The sequence below is a fragment of the Myotis davidii genome, unplaced genomic scaffold, assembly GCF_000327345.1.
Source record: "Myotis davidii unplaced genomic scaffold, ASM32734v1 scaffold26, whole genome shotgun sequence".
Classification (NCBI taxonomy): Eukaryota; Metazoa; Chordata; class Mammalia; order Chiroptera; family Vespertilionidae; genus Myotis; species Myotis davidii.
In genome coordinates this window covers 4,328,408-4,343,471 of record NW_006299245.1, presented here as the reverse complement: position 1 = coordinate 4,343,471, position 15,064 = coordinate 4,328,408, and the positions used below count along the sequence as shown (strand labels likewise).

The following is a 15,064-nucleotide window of genomic DNA, read 5'->3' as shown; positions in this document are numbered from 1 at the left end:
TGAATCCAACATAGAATTTCTGGGTTGGAAGTGACTGACACAATGTTTCCCCCTTTGTGTGTGTTCCATTTCTACTTTTGAATGTATATTTTCAAAATGAGCTGTAGGTACTGATTCATTAAAAATTCCAGGTGGAAATTACAATAAGGCAAGGTAATTTATTGAGTTATTATGTCCTGTTATCACTATATTTTTCCACCTCCACATTCCCCTAAGTTACCCAGATCTTTCTCCCCTTTATCTGGCAAGAGGCTTGTGTTTGCAGGGCTCAAAGCATTAATTCACTGCAGATTCCTTCTCATCTTTTGTGTTTTGAAAACTAGATTGCAAGGATTAGAGGATAATGATGGGATAAAGAGGAAGAAGAATATTTTTGACCGGGGTAAGGATGAGCAAAAATAAGAGAGGCAATGCTAGGAGTCCTCATGAATAAGCATGATGGGAGCACTGGGTCCTGAGGAGAGTGGAGACCCATTTCCTGTCCCTGACAGTACCACATTACACAGCAGGATTTTAGGTGTGGGCTCCATTTGGGGAAGTTGGACCTACTGTGTGGAATTACTGACTCCAAAACATTCCCACACTTGGGATAAAAGCAATAGAGATGATTAACCTCAAAGCTTCAACAAGGAGTGTATCAGTGGCTACACTGATAGACTAAAGGCTACAGGGCTGCCTTCAGTTGCCAGATTTTTGTACAACACCAGAAGGGGAGTTTCCCCAATAATCAAATGACTGAAATTTTATTTTTTATGAGCTCCAAGTCAGATCCAATCATATGTGTATATATGATTTTTTCTGTCTCAATTATACACTGATTCATAACTGATAAAAGTGTAATCTAACCTATCTAATAAAAGAGAAACATGGTAATTACCCATAACTTCGCTACCCTTCCCATTGGCTAATCAGGGCGATATGCAAATGAACTCCAACCAAGATGGTGACCAGCAGCCAGGCAACTGACATGAACAGGAGGCTTGCTTGCTCCAGTGACAGAGGAAGCCAAGGTTCCCTGCCTGCCACTACCCAGCTCTGCGCCACTCAGAGCAACAAAGTTTCAAATATAGAAGGTAAAATCTCAGAATAAAAAGAAAAAAAGGAGAGGCGTGGAGCTTCCATTGTCGGGGGGCTTGGCCAGCCTGAAACCGGTCCTCAGCCCCTCACCCTGGCTGGCCAGGCACCCCAGTGGGGACCCCCACCCTGACCCAGGACACCCTTCAGGGCAAACCAGCCAGTCCCCACCCATGCACCAGGCCTCTATCCTATATAGTAAAAGGGTAATATGCCTCCCAGCACTGGGATCAGTGGAGCAGCGAGGCCTCCCAGCACCAGGATCAGCAGAGCCGTGAGGCCTCCCAGCACCGGGATCAGTGGAGCCAAAAGGCCTCCCCAACCCGGGATCAGCAGAGCTGCGAGGCCTCACTGCCCCTGTGTCAAGCAGAGCCATGAGGCCTCCCAGCACTGGAATCAGCAGAGCCATGAGGCCTCCCAGCACCAGGATCAGCAGAGCAGTGAGGCCTCCTAGCACTGAGATCAGCAGAGCTACGAGACCTCCTGGCCCATGGAGCAGAGTGACAGGGGGCAGCACCCAAACCCCCTGGTCGCCCTGCGGCTCTGTGTGTGACAGGGGTTGGGGCCACAACCTCCCTCTCCGCCCTGCTCTGTTCATGACAGGGGAAGGTGCCCCAACCCCCTGATCACCCCTGCTCTGTGCCTGTTAGGGGTGAGCTTCCCAACCCCCTGATCAGCCCTGCTCTGTGCGTGACAGGGGGTGGTGCTTCAACCTCCCTATCGATCCTGCCTTGAGTGTGGCAGGGGGTGGCGTCCCAACCCCCCAATCGGCCCTACCCTGAGTGTGATTGAGGGTGGCATCACAACCTCCTAATCCCCCCTGCTCTGTGCATGACAGGGGGGCAGTGCCCCAACTCCCCAATCGGCCCTGCTCTGAGCCCAACCAGGGGCTGCACCTAGGGATTGGGCCTGCCCTCTGCCACCTGGGAGCAGGCCTAAGCCAGCAGGTCGTTATCTCCCGAGGGGTCCCAGACTGTGAGAGGGCACAAGTGGGGCTGAGGGAAACCCCCCGCCCCCCACCAGTGCACAAATTTTTGTGCACTGGGCCTCTAGTATATATACATAAGGCTAATATGCAAAGTGTCCCCTCAGGAGTTCAACTGGGAGATCAGGGGTTCTATTGCTCACTATGACATGCACTAACCACCAGGGGATGGTGCAGAACAAAGGAAGGCCCCAGACAGCAGCCAGAATGCCCCAACCTGCCCTGAATGCTGGCCAGGCCTAGGGACCTTACCCATGCACAAATTTCGTGCACTGGGCCTCTAGTATGTCAATATGGTTGCATATGAGCAGAAATGAGTATGTTAGTTACACATACAGAAAGTTCCAAACTTTTACCTCCACAATTCCCAATTTCTTGCAAGACTGAGTGAGAGCTATGCCGTGTCTTCAAATCAAATGTAGATAACAAAAATATTATTGCAGTTGATTTTTTTCATTTTAAAAAAATGATAGGTTGCTTTTGAAAGTCACAAGTGAAGTCGCTATACTATAATTTTTTTTTAAAGGAGTAGAGTTGAAGTGAAATCATACACTGCTTGCTTATTTTATCAACTACCTAGTGAAAGGAGCCCTAAACTGAAATTCAGCACCCCTTTATTATCTATTGAGGAAGTTAAGCCCATTCTTTTACAAAAGACTGTGTGACAGCATTGTATAATAAGTAGCAAATCATTATCATTTCCTCTGCTATTCATTGAAGGAATGTTACTCATAATTAATGTGCATGTAATGTACAATTTCATAGGAGTGAGGCCATACTTAGCCTGAATTATAAGACTTCAGATTCCTTCAGCTATTAAAATGCTTAGCAATTCTCTTTAAGCTCCAGTTTTCAAAGACCCACTTGGCCATTCCCTAACTTTAAAGATGAGTCTGCGATATATGCTGGAGCTTTCAATCAGTAAGAGATAAAAGGAAATGCAAATTGTTTTTTCCTAATCTCTGTGCTATATCCCTGCATTAGAAAAATGCCGCATAGCTTTCCTAGTCAGGCACAAGTCAGTAACTCGGAGAGAAAGAGACAACATTAACTCTGAAAATACCCTCCTCACGGACTGGAAAGGAGTAAGGAAAACACCCTTGGTCTTCATGAAGCAACGTCTGTACCAAAAGCGTCTCTGCAGCGAACAGGTTGTTTAAAATCCCGATGTCAGAATTATATTCTACAGTTGCCTATTTTGGTGCCTAAAATGTGCTGCTCTAGTATAGATTGACAACTACGAGTATTATTAAATACTACTGTTTCCTTAGCGGGAGATTTAAGACAGAGTTCAAATACATAAGTTCTGTCTACCGAAAGCAGTGCTATCACCTTTATTTTTGGAACAAACCGTATCACAGTCCGTTGTGATTCAGACGCTTCAGTCAGATTGTTTTCTACAGTTGACAGTGCAAGAACAGTGCTTGAGACAGATGCTCGTGTCCCGCGGCATGATGGGCTGTGTCAGTAAGGCAGGAGCCCTGTCACAGCATATTACCATGTCTGTGATATGTCTTACTGACAACATCACGGCCTTTGATTTACGTGGACTGGACTTAAAATAAATGAGTGGAATATTCCCCAAGGCACATAATCAATCGCATCTGTTGCAATCCTGGTATTTCCTTTGCCCTGTTTATACCATTACTGCCTCTACTGAAGCAGTATTATCGTTAAGTGTTTCCATGAATATCTCCTGGCACCGGCTCAGAGCACCGCTGCTACACTACAAACACTTCGAGCCTCGAAGGACCGCAGCAGAATTCGCATTGCTCCAATACTGCATTGATTGTGATAAATGTGACGAGGGAAAAGAATATACATTTCTTATTGCATTTCTTTGTAGTATCTTTGTGTTTGATGAAATAACAGCAAACTGTTGTGGAGACGAAAACATCTGTTAACAATGGTGAGGTAATCTTGCTGTACTGCAAAATAATGTAAAAATAAATTACTGGGTGTTTCTGAACAACATTCTCTGAAGTCTATAAAAATTGGAAGCATTTGACTTCGTTGCTGTAAGATTAGGAAATATCAGACAGGAAAATGTGCTTTGCATTTAAAAACAACATATGGTAGAATCGGACAATATTTGTGAAAGAAAAAGTATTTCTAGAAAATGACTGTTTCTATGTATACATAGTTTAATCAGTTTACCCTACTGATAGGCTCTCCTAATTTATATCCCCTATATCTAGTTTTTGTATCCAAATGGACAAAAAAGTTCATGCAGAAAGCAAGAGGGGTTAATGTCAAACGGATAAACAAAGATGAAAGGAAAGCTATTATTCTGTAAAACTAAACAATGGAAATGAAACCTATAAACTTCCTAAGTTTCCTGGATGTTTGCTTTAATTTAAAAATAGCACAATACGCCTTATTATATGTTTTAGTTGATACAATGGTTCATAAAGAAAGACATGGTTTCAAAAGAAAATATTTTTCCTAATTAAATGAGTCATTATGCAAACCTATATAAGATTTTTCTAGTAGAAATGAAAGAAACCTGGTAATGAAATGATTTCATTCTGTACAATCTAAATATTATTTTTTATTAAACTTTATATAGAAATAAGATTTTGCTTTTCATGTTGGAAAATATATTAAAGATTATTGCTCTACAGATTGTAAAATATATCCAGTAGCTTGTGTTAAATTTAATATGCCTTTGCAAATACTTACTAAGAAGTTGTGGTTATAATGTTTTTTTAAAAATAAAAGAAAAACTTCTATTGTAAATGAATATTAATTTTTATCCTGAGTTTGAATGTCATGAACGCAATTAAATATCTTTATAAATTTCTGATAGCATTTTAAATAAAAAATTATCTATGTCAACCGGCTTGAATTATCATTATTAATAGCTTGTATTAGCAATATTTAAAACTGCACCTAATAGTCACAAAAATATTCAGATATTTAACATTTAAATTATTATACAATGCAAGTAAATTGTTTTTATTAAAAAAAAAAACCACAGAGGTTTTCACTTCTTGTTTTACCTTTTCGTGTTCTAATCACAAATGCAAACAAATATTAGTAGAAATATATATCATTACAACTGACAAACTAATAGATCCATTAAAAGAAAAATGGATTTAAATACATAAACATATATGTGAATAATGCATTAGTGGTTATTTATGCTAAGGGCAAAACTCTGACTTACTAATGTCAAATTTGGCTGAAATGATTGTGTAAAGTTTTATTATTACTCAGCTTCACATTTTACCCAAAGGCACAACAGAGTCATGTAGGGCAGAGGTGGGAAGAGTAGCACTGGAAGACCTGGTAATACAATAGCCCTAGCGATCTTATTAACTGACTAGCAAACTTTAGTCAGCGCTACACATTCCCCCTCAGAGTAAGTGCTGAAATCCTTACAATGACCTACAATATCCTACATGATCTGACTCCTGTAGTTCTCTGACCTTCTGCCCTATCCATACTCCTGCTTTTCCTACTCCAGTCCCAGTGCAAAGCAATCCTAGAAGTTCTAAGCACTAGCGAAGTATAGCTCCCCCTCGGGACTTCACACTTGATCTTCCCTCTGCCTGGAACATTCTTGCCATAGATGCCACTGTCACTCAAATCTTCATCTCCCTCAAGTCTTTGCTGAAGAGATTTTCTCAGTGAGACCATCCAATTTCACTAGCACCTCACTAATTGCTCCTGCGCATGCCCTAGCCTCCTCTGCTGCTTATTTCTTGCTAATACCCTGTATATCTTCTAAAGATATACAGATACACTAGAGTTCCCTTAGTCTTCAATTTATTTTCTGATTTCCCCACCAGCTTTTTAGATTGGGGATCGGTGCGGAGTAGTGGGAGGGGAGCATCTGTTTTTTTACACTCTCATGTCCTCAGCACATTTGGCACAGAGACATTGAAAAAATATATCCCATAGAATGTTGAATTGGGGAGATTGTGACATAAAAATCAAATTTGAGAATCAAAAATCATTCTATTTTCTTGCTTGATAAACACACCAAAAGATTGTTTCTTATGAAACAAATTCCTGAAGATACATGTAGTATATTGATTACTCCTTTACTGTCACTTCCAAGATGGCCAAATCTTGAGACCAAGTTGCTTTGATTTTAAATAATGAAAGTACTGTACAACAAAGGCTGGGCTGTGAAGTTCTATGAATTTACCCTTTATCCCATCACTGACAGAAACAGAGAATCCTCCCAGCTGCTAAAGAAAACTTTACCAAAGTATTGATTTTTTAAAAAAATCACTATATACAGCTAGGGATTTTGTGATATGCAAACAGTTTACAATCCAAAAGATAACTTACATATAAGTTCACTCAAAGTTACGGGACTTTTCTGACATAAGAATCACTGAAATAAATTGCAGGTCAAAAGCCCAGAGTGTGTTATTGCATGCCCTGCTAACTTTTTTGAATTTATCTTTATTGTTGAAAGTATTAAAGATGTCCCCTTGTTTCCCCCATTGATCCCTTGTACCTCACCCCCAGGCCTTCACCACATTATTTTCTGTGTCCATAGGTTATGCAAGTATGTATATAAGATCTTAAGTTAATTTCTTCCCATCCCCCACTCCCTGCCTTTCCTCTGAGATTCATCTGTCTGTTCCATGCTCCTACCCTGCTAATTTAAAAGAAAAGGTGAAGTCCATTATGTCTTAAGTAGTGACTCTAGGGATAGAAAAGAGTTACTTCTATAAATGTAATCTGCGATCTCCAGAGGACTAAGAGATCATCTGCCCTGCTCCCTTCCTTTGATAAATGTCCAGCACATGAAACAGAAAAGAAAATTTTTAAGGAATAAAATGAAAGAAATGAAAGCCGGTTACATGATTTGCCTTAATTCATGTTAAATGTAGGAAAGAGGAGCCCTAGCCAGTGTGTCAATAGGTTGAGCATCATCCCATGCACTGAAGGGTCACTGGCTTGATTCCTTGTCAGGTCACATGCTATATTGCAGCTCAATCCCCTGTGAGGGGCCTGAAGGAGGCTGGGGCTGGGGATTGATATTTCTCTCTCTCCCTCTCCCTTCCTCTCTCTCTAAAATCAATAAAAACACATTTTTATAAATAAATAAATAAATAAATAAATATAAATATAGGAAGCAGGAATAACCAGACCTGATTTTCATTAATAGCAAACTATTTCAATAACTTGAAGATACTGAGAGCTGAAATGAGAATTATAAGAATTATCTAATTGTGAAACATAATCCTACATTTTTATCTTTTATTTTTTTTAATATATTTTTATTTATTTCAGAGGAAAGAAGAAGGGAGAGAAAGATAGAAACATCAATGATGAGAGAGAAACATCAATTGGCTGCCTCCTGCATGGCCCCACTGGTGATAGGTTGACGCTCAACTGGCTAGCCACACCAGCAGGGCTAATCCTACATTTTTAAAAGGACATTTTGACAAAGAAGAAAATAGATTAGAATAATATTTCTATAGTTACTTGATCGTAAGAATAACTTTTAAAAAAATCCAGTTTCCTTAAGGTCCCATCATGGAATAGGAGAATCAGCGCCTGAAGGGGAACAACCTATAAATCTATATTCTTTTTTTTTATTCTTTTTTTAAAAAATATTTTATTGATTTTTTACAGAGAGGAAGGGAGAGGGATAGAGAGTTAGAAACATCGATGAGAAAGAAACATCAATCAGCTGCCTCCTGCACACTCCCTACTGGGGATGTGCCCGCAACCAAGCTACATGCCCATGACCGGAATTGAACCTGGGACCTTTGAGTCTGCAGGCTGATGCTCTATCCACTGAGCCAAACGGGTTAGGGCTAGAAATCTATATTCTTAATATGTATCCTCAGTGATTGACGTAGCCTAGTTTGGAAAATAATGGACAATGGCCAGGTAGTTTAATTTCTTTTGGCCCTACAACTAATCAATGAGGATAATTTAAAAAGACTGTTTTTTACTATCAGCTCTGTTATGCAGAGGGAAGAACCAAAAATTGCAAGATTTACTTCAAGGTGTATTGTCATCTACCAGTTTCGAGACAAATGCCTTAGCATCAGCACTTCAATATTTTACATACAAGCCAGAGTATGGTCTTCGTTTCTGCCTGCCCCTCAGCTCCCTTGCTTCCTCCACGTTCATTTGATCAAAGAAAGTCCTCAGAATCTATAGATAGAAACAAACTGCAATCTCATAAAAATCAAAGCTATCTGCAGTTAAGTTTGAGAGTATTAGGAATTCACATTAATTTGCCAAAATTCAAATATATTCTTGATTTTCTCAAATGTAGCTTATTATTCTTCAACAGATGTTCATTCAGAGAGTATCTAAAACTTTAGATTCAAGCTTTAAATGTGTGGAGTTTGTCTATCTTGTTTAAAAAGAAAAAGACAGCCCAGCTGGTGTCGCTCAATGGTTAAGCATCAACCCATGAACCAGGAGGTCAGGGTTTGATTTCAGTCAGGGCATATGCCCATATTGTGGGCTCAATCCCCAGTAGGGTGTGTGCAGGAGACAGCTGATCAATGATTCTCTCTCATTGCTAATGTTTCTATCTCTCCCCCTCCCTTCCTCTGGAATCAATAAAAACTTATTTAAATAAGTAAATAATAAGAAAAAGATAAAGGGCTATTACAAAAATGAACTGGTTCTAGGCATAGCAAAAATAATTGCTGTTCTATAAACTATTCCTCATACTGATCATTTATTTTATATATATATGTGTGTGTGTGTGTGTGTGTGTGTGTGTGTGTGTATACATTTTTTTAATTTGAAACAATATTTTCAAAAGCACTCTTGGTTTCTCAAATTGCCATACTTGACTTTTAACTTCATCTGTAATTCCTTTTAGAAAAAACTCCAGAAAAAAAAAACAACAGAAAACAGTTTTAAGTAAAATTTTACATAAAGTATTCATCATCATCATCGTGATCATAATCATCAATAATATCACCATTATTTAACACGTTTAGGAGAGAACTTAGAATCAATTTCCATGGTGTCAAAATGGTCCCAATACAGAAGGAGAACATAACATATTTAGCAAAAAATATGAACTAAGAAATCTGGTAATGTCTTAAAGAAAGGGAGGGATTTTTGAAAAGCTCTTCTTAGAAGTGTGCCAGAACAGGCCATTAGGAAACTGTTTACGAACTTTAGGATGTGCAATAAAACCAGCAGTCCTTCTTAAATACTCATGTTCCAGGTCTAAACTTCATGGATTCTGATTGAACAGCTCTGTCATGCAGCTCTGGAATCTGCATTCTAACAAATACTTTAGGTAGTGCGTGGACCACACTTTAAAAAAATAATCTTTATTGTTGAAAGTATTACATATGTCCCCTTTCCCACCACCCCCCATTGACTTCTTCTAACCTGCCTCCAGCCCCCGCCTCAGGCCTTCACCACCCTATTGTCTTTGTCCATGGGTTATGCATTTATGCATACAATTTCTTTTGATCACACTTTTGAAACTATAATTTAGGTTCTTTGGCTCAAACTTGAAAATTATACAGTAGATCTAAGAAAATAGTGGTGTACTTGGTGAGTGCATATCCCCAACTGTGTACCTCAGTGCCACAAATACTCTTTTTCTGCCCAAATTCAGTCCCCAAGATAAATGGAATATACGGCTACTCATGCTCCGTTCTTCGTCCTCATGCTAATAAATTAACATTTAGCCTGGGCTGATACCTCCTCCTCACTCAGTTAGAAATGATAGTTTCAAGAATGATCTCCAGAGCCATGTTTTCTCTGGATCATCCAATACTGACTCCCAATAAAATTAGAAATTGTATCTCTTAAAATGTTCATTTCCATATAATATAGTTTATTTGTTAAAAAAAGATTAAACCAAGGGAAAACCATTGTGTGCCTCCTGGGTCCAATTTGCTCATTTACAAAGAAGCTACAAGAAAGATTGCATCAGGCCTGCTAACCGAAGGAGTGACCCTAAAAAAGATAAGTCTAATCCCTCCAGCCTGCTCCACTGGAGGTCAAGCTCATTTCTTCAGTCTACTCTTCTGTCTCTACTTATGAATCCATTTAAAGCCATTTCCTTTCCTGAATAAATCTTAGCTCTTAAGATAGGTGTTTTTAACAAACATCAAGGGAGTTGAAAACAAACACTCCTTTTAGCATGCCTTTCCCTTCACAGTTGTGCTTCTCAGAAGAGGTCAAGCTTTGCCAAAACCCAGGAGGCCTGTAATGATTTTTCTTTTCCCTCAGATCACACTACATATAAACCAAAGCTGGTAGTAAGAACCAAGGATTTCATAGTAATATAGTAAATATAGCTATACTAAATACATGGTATTTATATGTAGTATTGAGTATTTATAGATATATAGTATATAGTATTTAACATAGTATATCATAATTGTATATATAGTATAGAATATTTATATGTAGCATATAGCACTACAGCATTTATGTATAATATATAATATCTATACCTATGCATAGTTAACATATCTGTACCATTCCTGTCATCATGAAACAATGCAATGTTTGATTGGAGAGAGGGTACTATAGAAACTGGATTTGTCCTTTAAAATTTGTGAATATTTGAATCAATCTAATGTAAACAAATGTAAAGGCAATTCTTAAACATTAACAAGACACTAATTTTAAAACACAAATAAACAATAATAACAAAGCTTCTGTGTTGAAATTTCTAGTTTTCAATGTAACATGAAAAAAGAAGCTACAGGAAAAAACAGGAGATTTTAATAGCCAGAGGGTTATTTGTTCATAATAATCAATATATACAAAATCATGGTAGTGAGACTTAGATTCTAGCTTTAACTTTTTCACTAACTAGCTGAGTGACCTGAAATATCATTTACTTTCTTTAGACCTTACATTCCTTATTTTAGTGGGAGTCTATTACCCTCAGCAATGTTTATATTCCATAATAATATGAAGACTCTCTCTTTGTAGATTAATCAGAGAAGCTTTTTGTTTTCTTTTTTTTAACCACCAGTTCTATTGAGCAGTTTATAAAATCGAATGCCTATTCTAATAAGCAAGGAAGGAAAATAAAGGAATTTATAAGAAAGTTCTCAGAATCACCTCAGTCTTATTTCCTAAGCCAAGAGACTGGAAATATATTATGTTGATTTAATTTTTGCAAAAATATACTCTTCAGTATTGAAGGGAAAGAAAAGTTTGGCTGATTAAAGAGAACTCAAAGAGCCTTAGGACTTCAAACAGTTCTCACAAATCATTTTACTGATTATAAGTATTTGATTCCAGCATATGGATTAAATTGTTATAGGAGTATAAGATGTCAAATATAAAGACAGTAAAAGCTTGAGAAAAAAATAATTTAGGTTTCTACTTGCTCTCAGTTGTCTATAATTGAATTATTCCCAAATGTGGATAGGTTTTCCTGTCCCTTACATATATAAAAAAATATCATATAAAAAAATCACATGTTTCTGTTATTCATTTATTATTATTAAAATACTAGAGGCCTGGTGCACAAATTAGTGCATGGGTGGGGTCCCTTGGCCTGGCTGGTGATCAGGGCCAATTGGGGGAGCTGACTGGCCAGGGGGAGGGACTGTGGGAGGTTGGTCGGCCCCCACCAATTGGGGCCAATCAGCCGGTCGCAGTAGGTTAGCCAGAGCAAGAGGTTGGCTGTGGAAGTACACTGATCACCAGGCGGAAGCACCTGCATTGAGTGGCTTCCCCCTGGTGATTAGTGCACATCATAGCAACTGGTTGACCAGTCGTTCAGTTGTTCGGTCACTTAGGCTTTTATATATATATGAAAGCCCGGTGCACAAATTCGTGCATGGGTAGGATCCCTCTGCATGGCCTGTAGGGATTGGGCTGAAACCGGCAGTCCAACGCCACCTGCCTCTCCTGCCTGCCACTCCTGCTCATCCCGGCCCCGCTGCACTTGCCACGGGCTCATGCCCAGTCAGCCCTGATCAGGAGAGGCTTGCACAGCAGCGCTCACCAGCCTTGTACCCTGCGCCTGGCGCCCATTCTGAGGGGTTGTGGGGAGCCGGGATGCCATCAGCCCTGCTGGTGGGTGGTGGGATGCCCTTGCAAGCCCAGGATCCAAATCCGTCCTGCTGACATTCATGCTGGTTGTTGGGAGCCACCTGCAGCAGCTTTTATATCATTTCTTCCTTGAGGAGTGTCTAGGAAAGGAAAGCAGCTGTGGTGCCCGAGGCTGACTTCCAGGAGGCCAGTGGCATTGTTGGGATCATGCCGGCGGCACTGGTCCGTCAGTGCCTGGCCCATTATGCAGAGATTGGACCTGCAGGACTACTGAGAGAGTGAGTGGCTGCCACCGGCTGGTGGGCGGCCAGGATGGGTCAGTCAGCTGAGCAGCACTCCCACTGTGGGAACACACTGATCACCAGAGGCAGCTCCTGTATGGAGTGTCTGCCCCCTGGGGGTCAGTGTACATCATAGTGACCGAACGACGGTCAGTCATTCACTTTTATAGGGAGAGAGATTTAACTAGAAAAGACTTCCTATAGGTAAAAATAAAAAAAGGTATTCTGAGTAATTTTATTACTGCTTCAAGAAACACTCTAACTATATAGTTTTAAGTGGGCATGTACTTCAGAGTCCATGTATCCATAGTCTTCAATTTATAGGTAAAATAAATGAAGCATATTGAGGTAAAATGACTTATCCAAAATTAAACAGATATTTAGTGACCAAGCAAGGCTAAAACATGGGTATGCTTATGCCCTGAGCTCTGTTCTTCTTACTACTTTCTTGTGTCTAAGATTTTACAAATTGGTCAGGGAAAAATAGTTCTTATTGTCCAATATGTATGTAAAATACTAGATACCTAATCCTCTTCTTAGAAATTCAGTTAGCACTATACCAAGATTCATGTAGTTGATTTTGTCCAATTCAATGCCCCTAATCTTATCCTGCTATATATAGTCCAAGGAAGTGGACTATACATTATTTTCAAGTGCACATAGAATAATTCTTTTAAAAAAGAAGTAGAAATACGAGTTCTCATTATTGCACTGAATAAGGCCAGCAAACAATTTTACTTCCTGTTCATACGATTCTTCACTGGTTAATTTTTTGGTTCAAGAAATCTGACTACGTCCTGGGACATGGCAATTATTTCATGGAACTGATATTTGACACTGCCATCTTATCATTTTTGGATCTACATGTCGACAAAACAACAACCAAAAAAAGAGATGATTATAGTGCCTGTGGATTTGATTCTGAATTTTATACAGAACTCGTATTACTTCCACAAAATGAGGGGGAGGTGTGAAGGGAGTGCACTATGTCTGATGACTTCTAAATTTGCCATAAACATTGTTAAAATTTAATAAGAGAGACTACAGAAACCCAATACAGATAAAAAAGAGTCAGATCCCTAAGAAATGTAGACATGTGGCCCCATGGCAGGAAAATAACCAAAATTATCTAAAGTATCAGCTAATGATAATAGTACACAGAATGAGTTGAAGAAGAAAGTGAAAGAACCTATCAACAATCTCATGACCAGTTCTAAAAATGAGGGTGGAAATAATTACCTATAGTTTCATTCACATGAAAACGTTCTTCCATGTCTATATACATCACATTAGTTATGCTGATGATAGTTAACTTCATAATTTAGTTCTTTTATTAAAGTTAATAATAATCATTTGTTAAAAATATCAGGTTAAAATGATAAATATAAGGATAATCATCATTACTCACTCGGGGGTAGGTACAATGACTGTCTAATTCTATATAGGAAACAGTAAACGTATTTTCTTTTGTACCAGGGAAAGCTGCATTGTGTTAGTAATGAGCACTAGATTATTGTTTTTACTGTTTGAAAGATTTAGAATACAGAGGTATAAATGGTTGAACGTTGAAAAGTCAAGGAGATAGACTGTGCTGTATATTTTCCATTGTGTTTACCTAGCACATTTCCCACCTCCCTCCATATGTCTTCTATACTACTCCATCTGGCTTGTTCACCTCTACTTCCAACTTGGGATTTAAATGTAAATTTGCTTTTGCCAATTAGAAGCACTCAGGGCACATTTGGAAAGCAGGGGTGAGGCAGAAATCATCATCTGGCTGTAGGTTCTCCCAGAAAAAAGTAAGGTAATGGAGATATAAATATTAAGATGTGGTTTATGATGGTGCAGTATCAGCTTCCAGATTTGTTAGAGACATTGCAATGTGTTCTTGGAGTCAATAGCTCCAGTGTCAGCCCTCTGCATCCATCTCCTCCGGTACTTTCAACAATTCTGTAAACACAGTATTACTTAAGCACAGCATTTTGTGAGACATTATTTTAGTACTTTCTGTTTAAAATAGCTAGACTGTTCCAAGCTTAGAAAGAGAATAAGTTGTTCTTAAGCTGATAAATAATGCCTACAAAAAGAAAAAAACTACAAGAACCATATGCTCAATAGTAAAATATTGAAAAATTTCCCTTGAGATAGGGAGCTAGTAAAGATGGCAGCTACTACCAGTTCTATTTGATATTATACTAAAATTCCTAATCAGTGCAAGACAATAAAAAGGGATGAAAGGCATAGGAACAAAAAGGTAAAAATATAATATACATATTCACAGATAACATGATACAAAAGAATCTATAGAAATGCATATTTCAAGAGCCTACAGAATTAATAAGTGAATTTCACAAGGTATTTGTATATAAGTCCCATATATAAGAATCAATATTATTTCTATATACCAACAATAAACAGAGAATAGAATTTGAAATATACCTTTTTACAATAGCATCAAAAGCTATCAAATACTTAAGGATACCTAATGAACTATGTGCAAAACTTTCAAAGAAATTAAAGAAGACATAAATAGAACAACTGCTGTCTTTTCTTTAGTATACATCAGTACATTTCTTGAGAATGGGGACTAGGTTATTCATACCTGAATTCATCAAGATTTGGTATAGTATCTGCTTATATTAGGTATTCAAACAGGTGAAACACATTTAAACATATTGAATTTGATATTTTAAACATTATTTTCAATCCCTATAGAATGTGATATTTATATTGAAATTTTACA

General features: G+C 38.5%; 1 long non-coding RNA gene across 1 annotated transcript in view; it reads right to left on the bottom strand.

Moving 5' to 3' along the window:
- The window catches only part of LOC107184815, a 10,993-nt gene extending 9,734 nt beyond the window's left edge, over positions 1-1,259 (bottom strand). Inside the window, exon 1 of the long non-coding RNA XR_001515726.1 lies at positions 1,246-1,259. This is a non-coding gene — a long non-coding RNA (uncharacterized LOC107184815). The remainder of the gene's footprint in view (positions 1-1,245) is intronic.
- Positions 1,260-15,064: the final 13,805 nt, after the last annotated feature.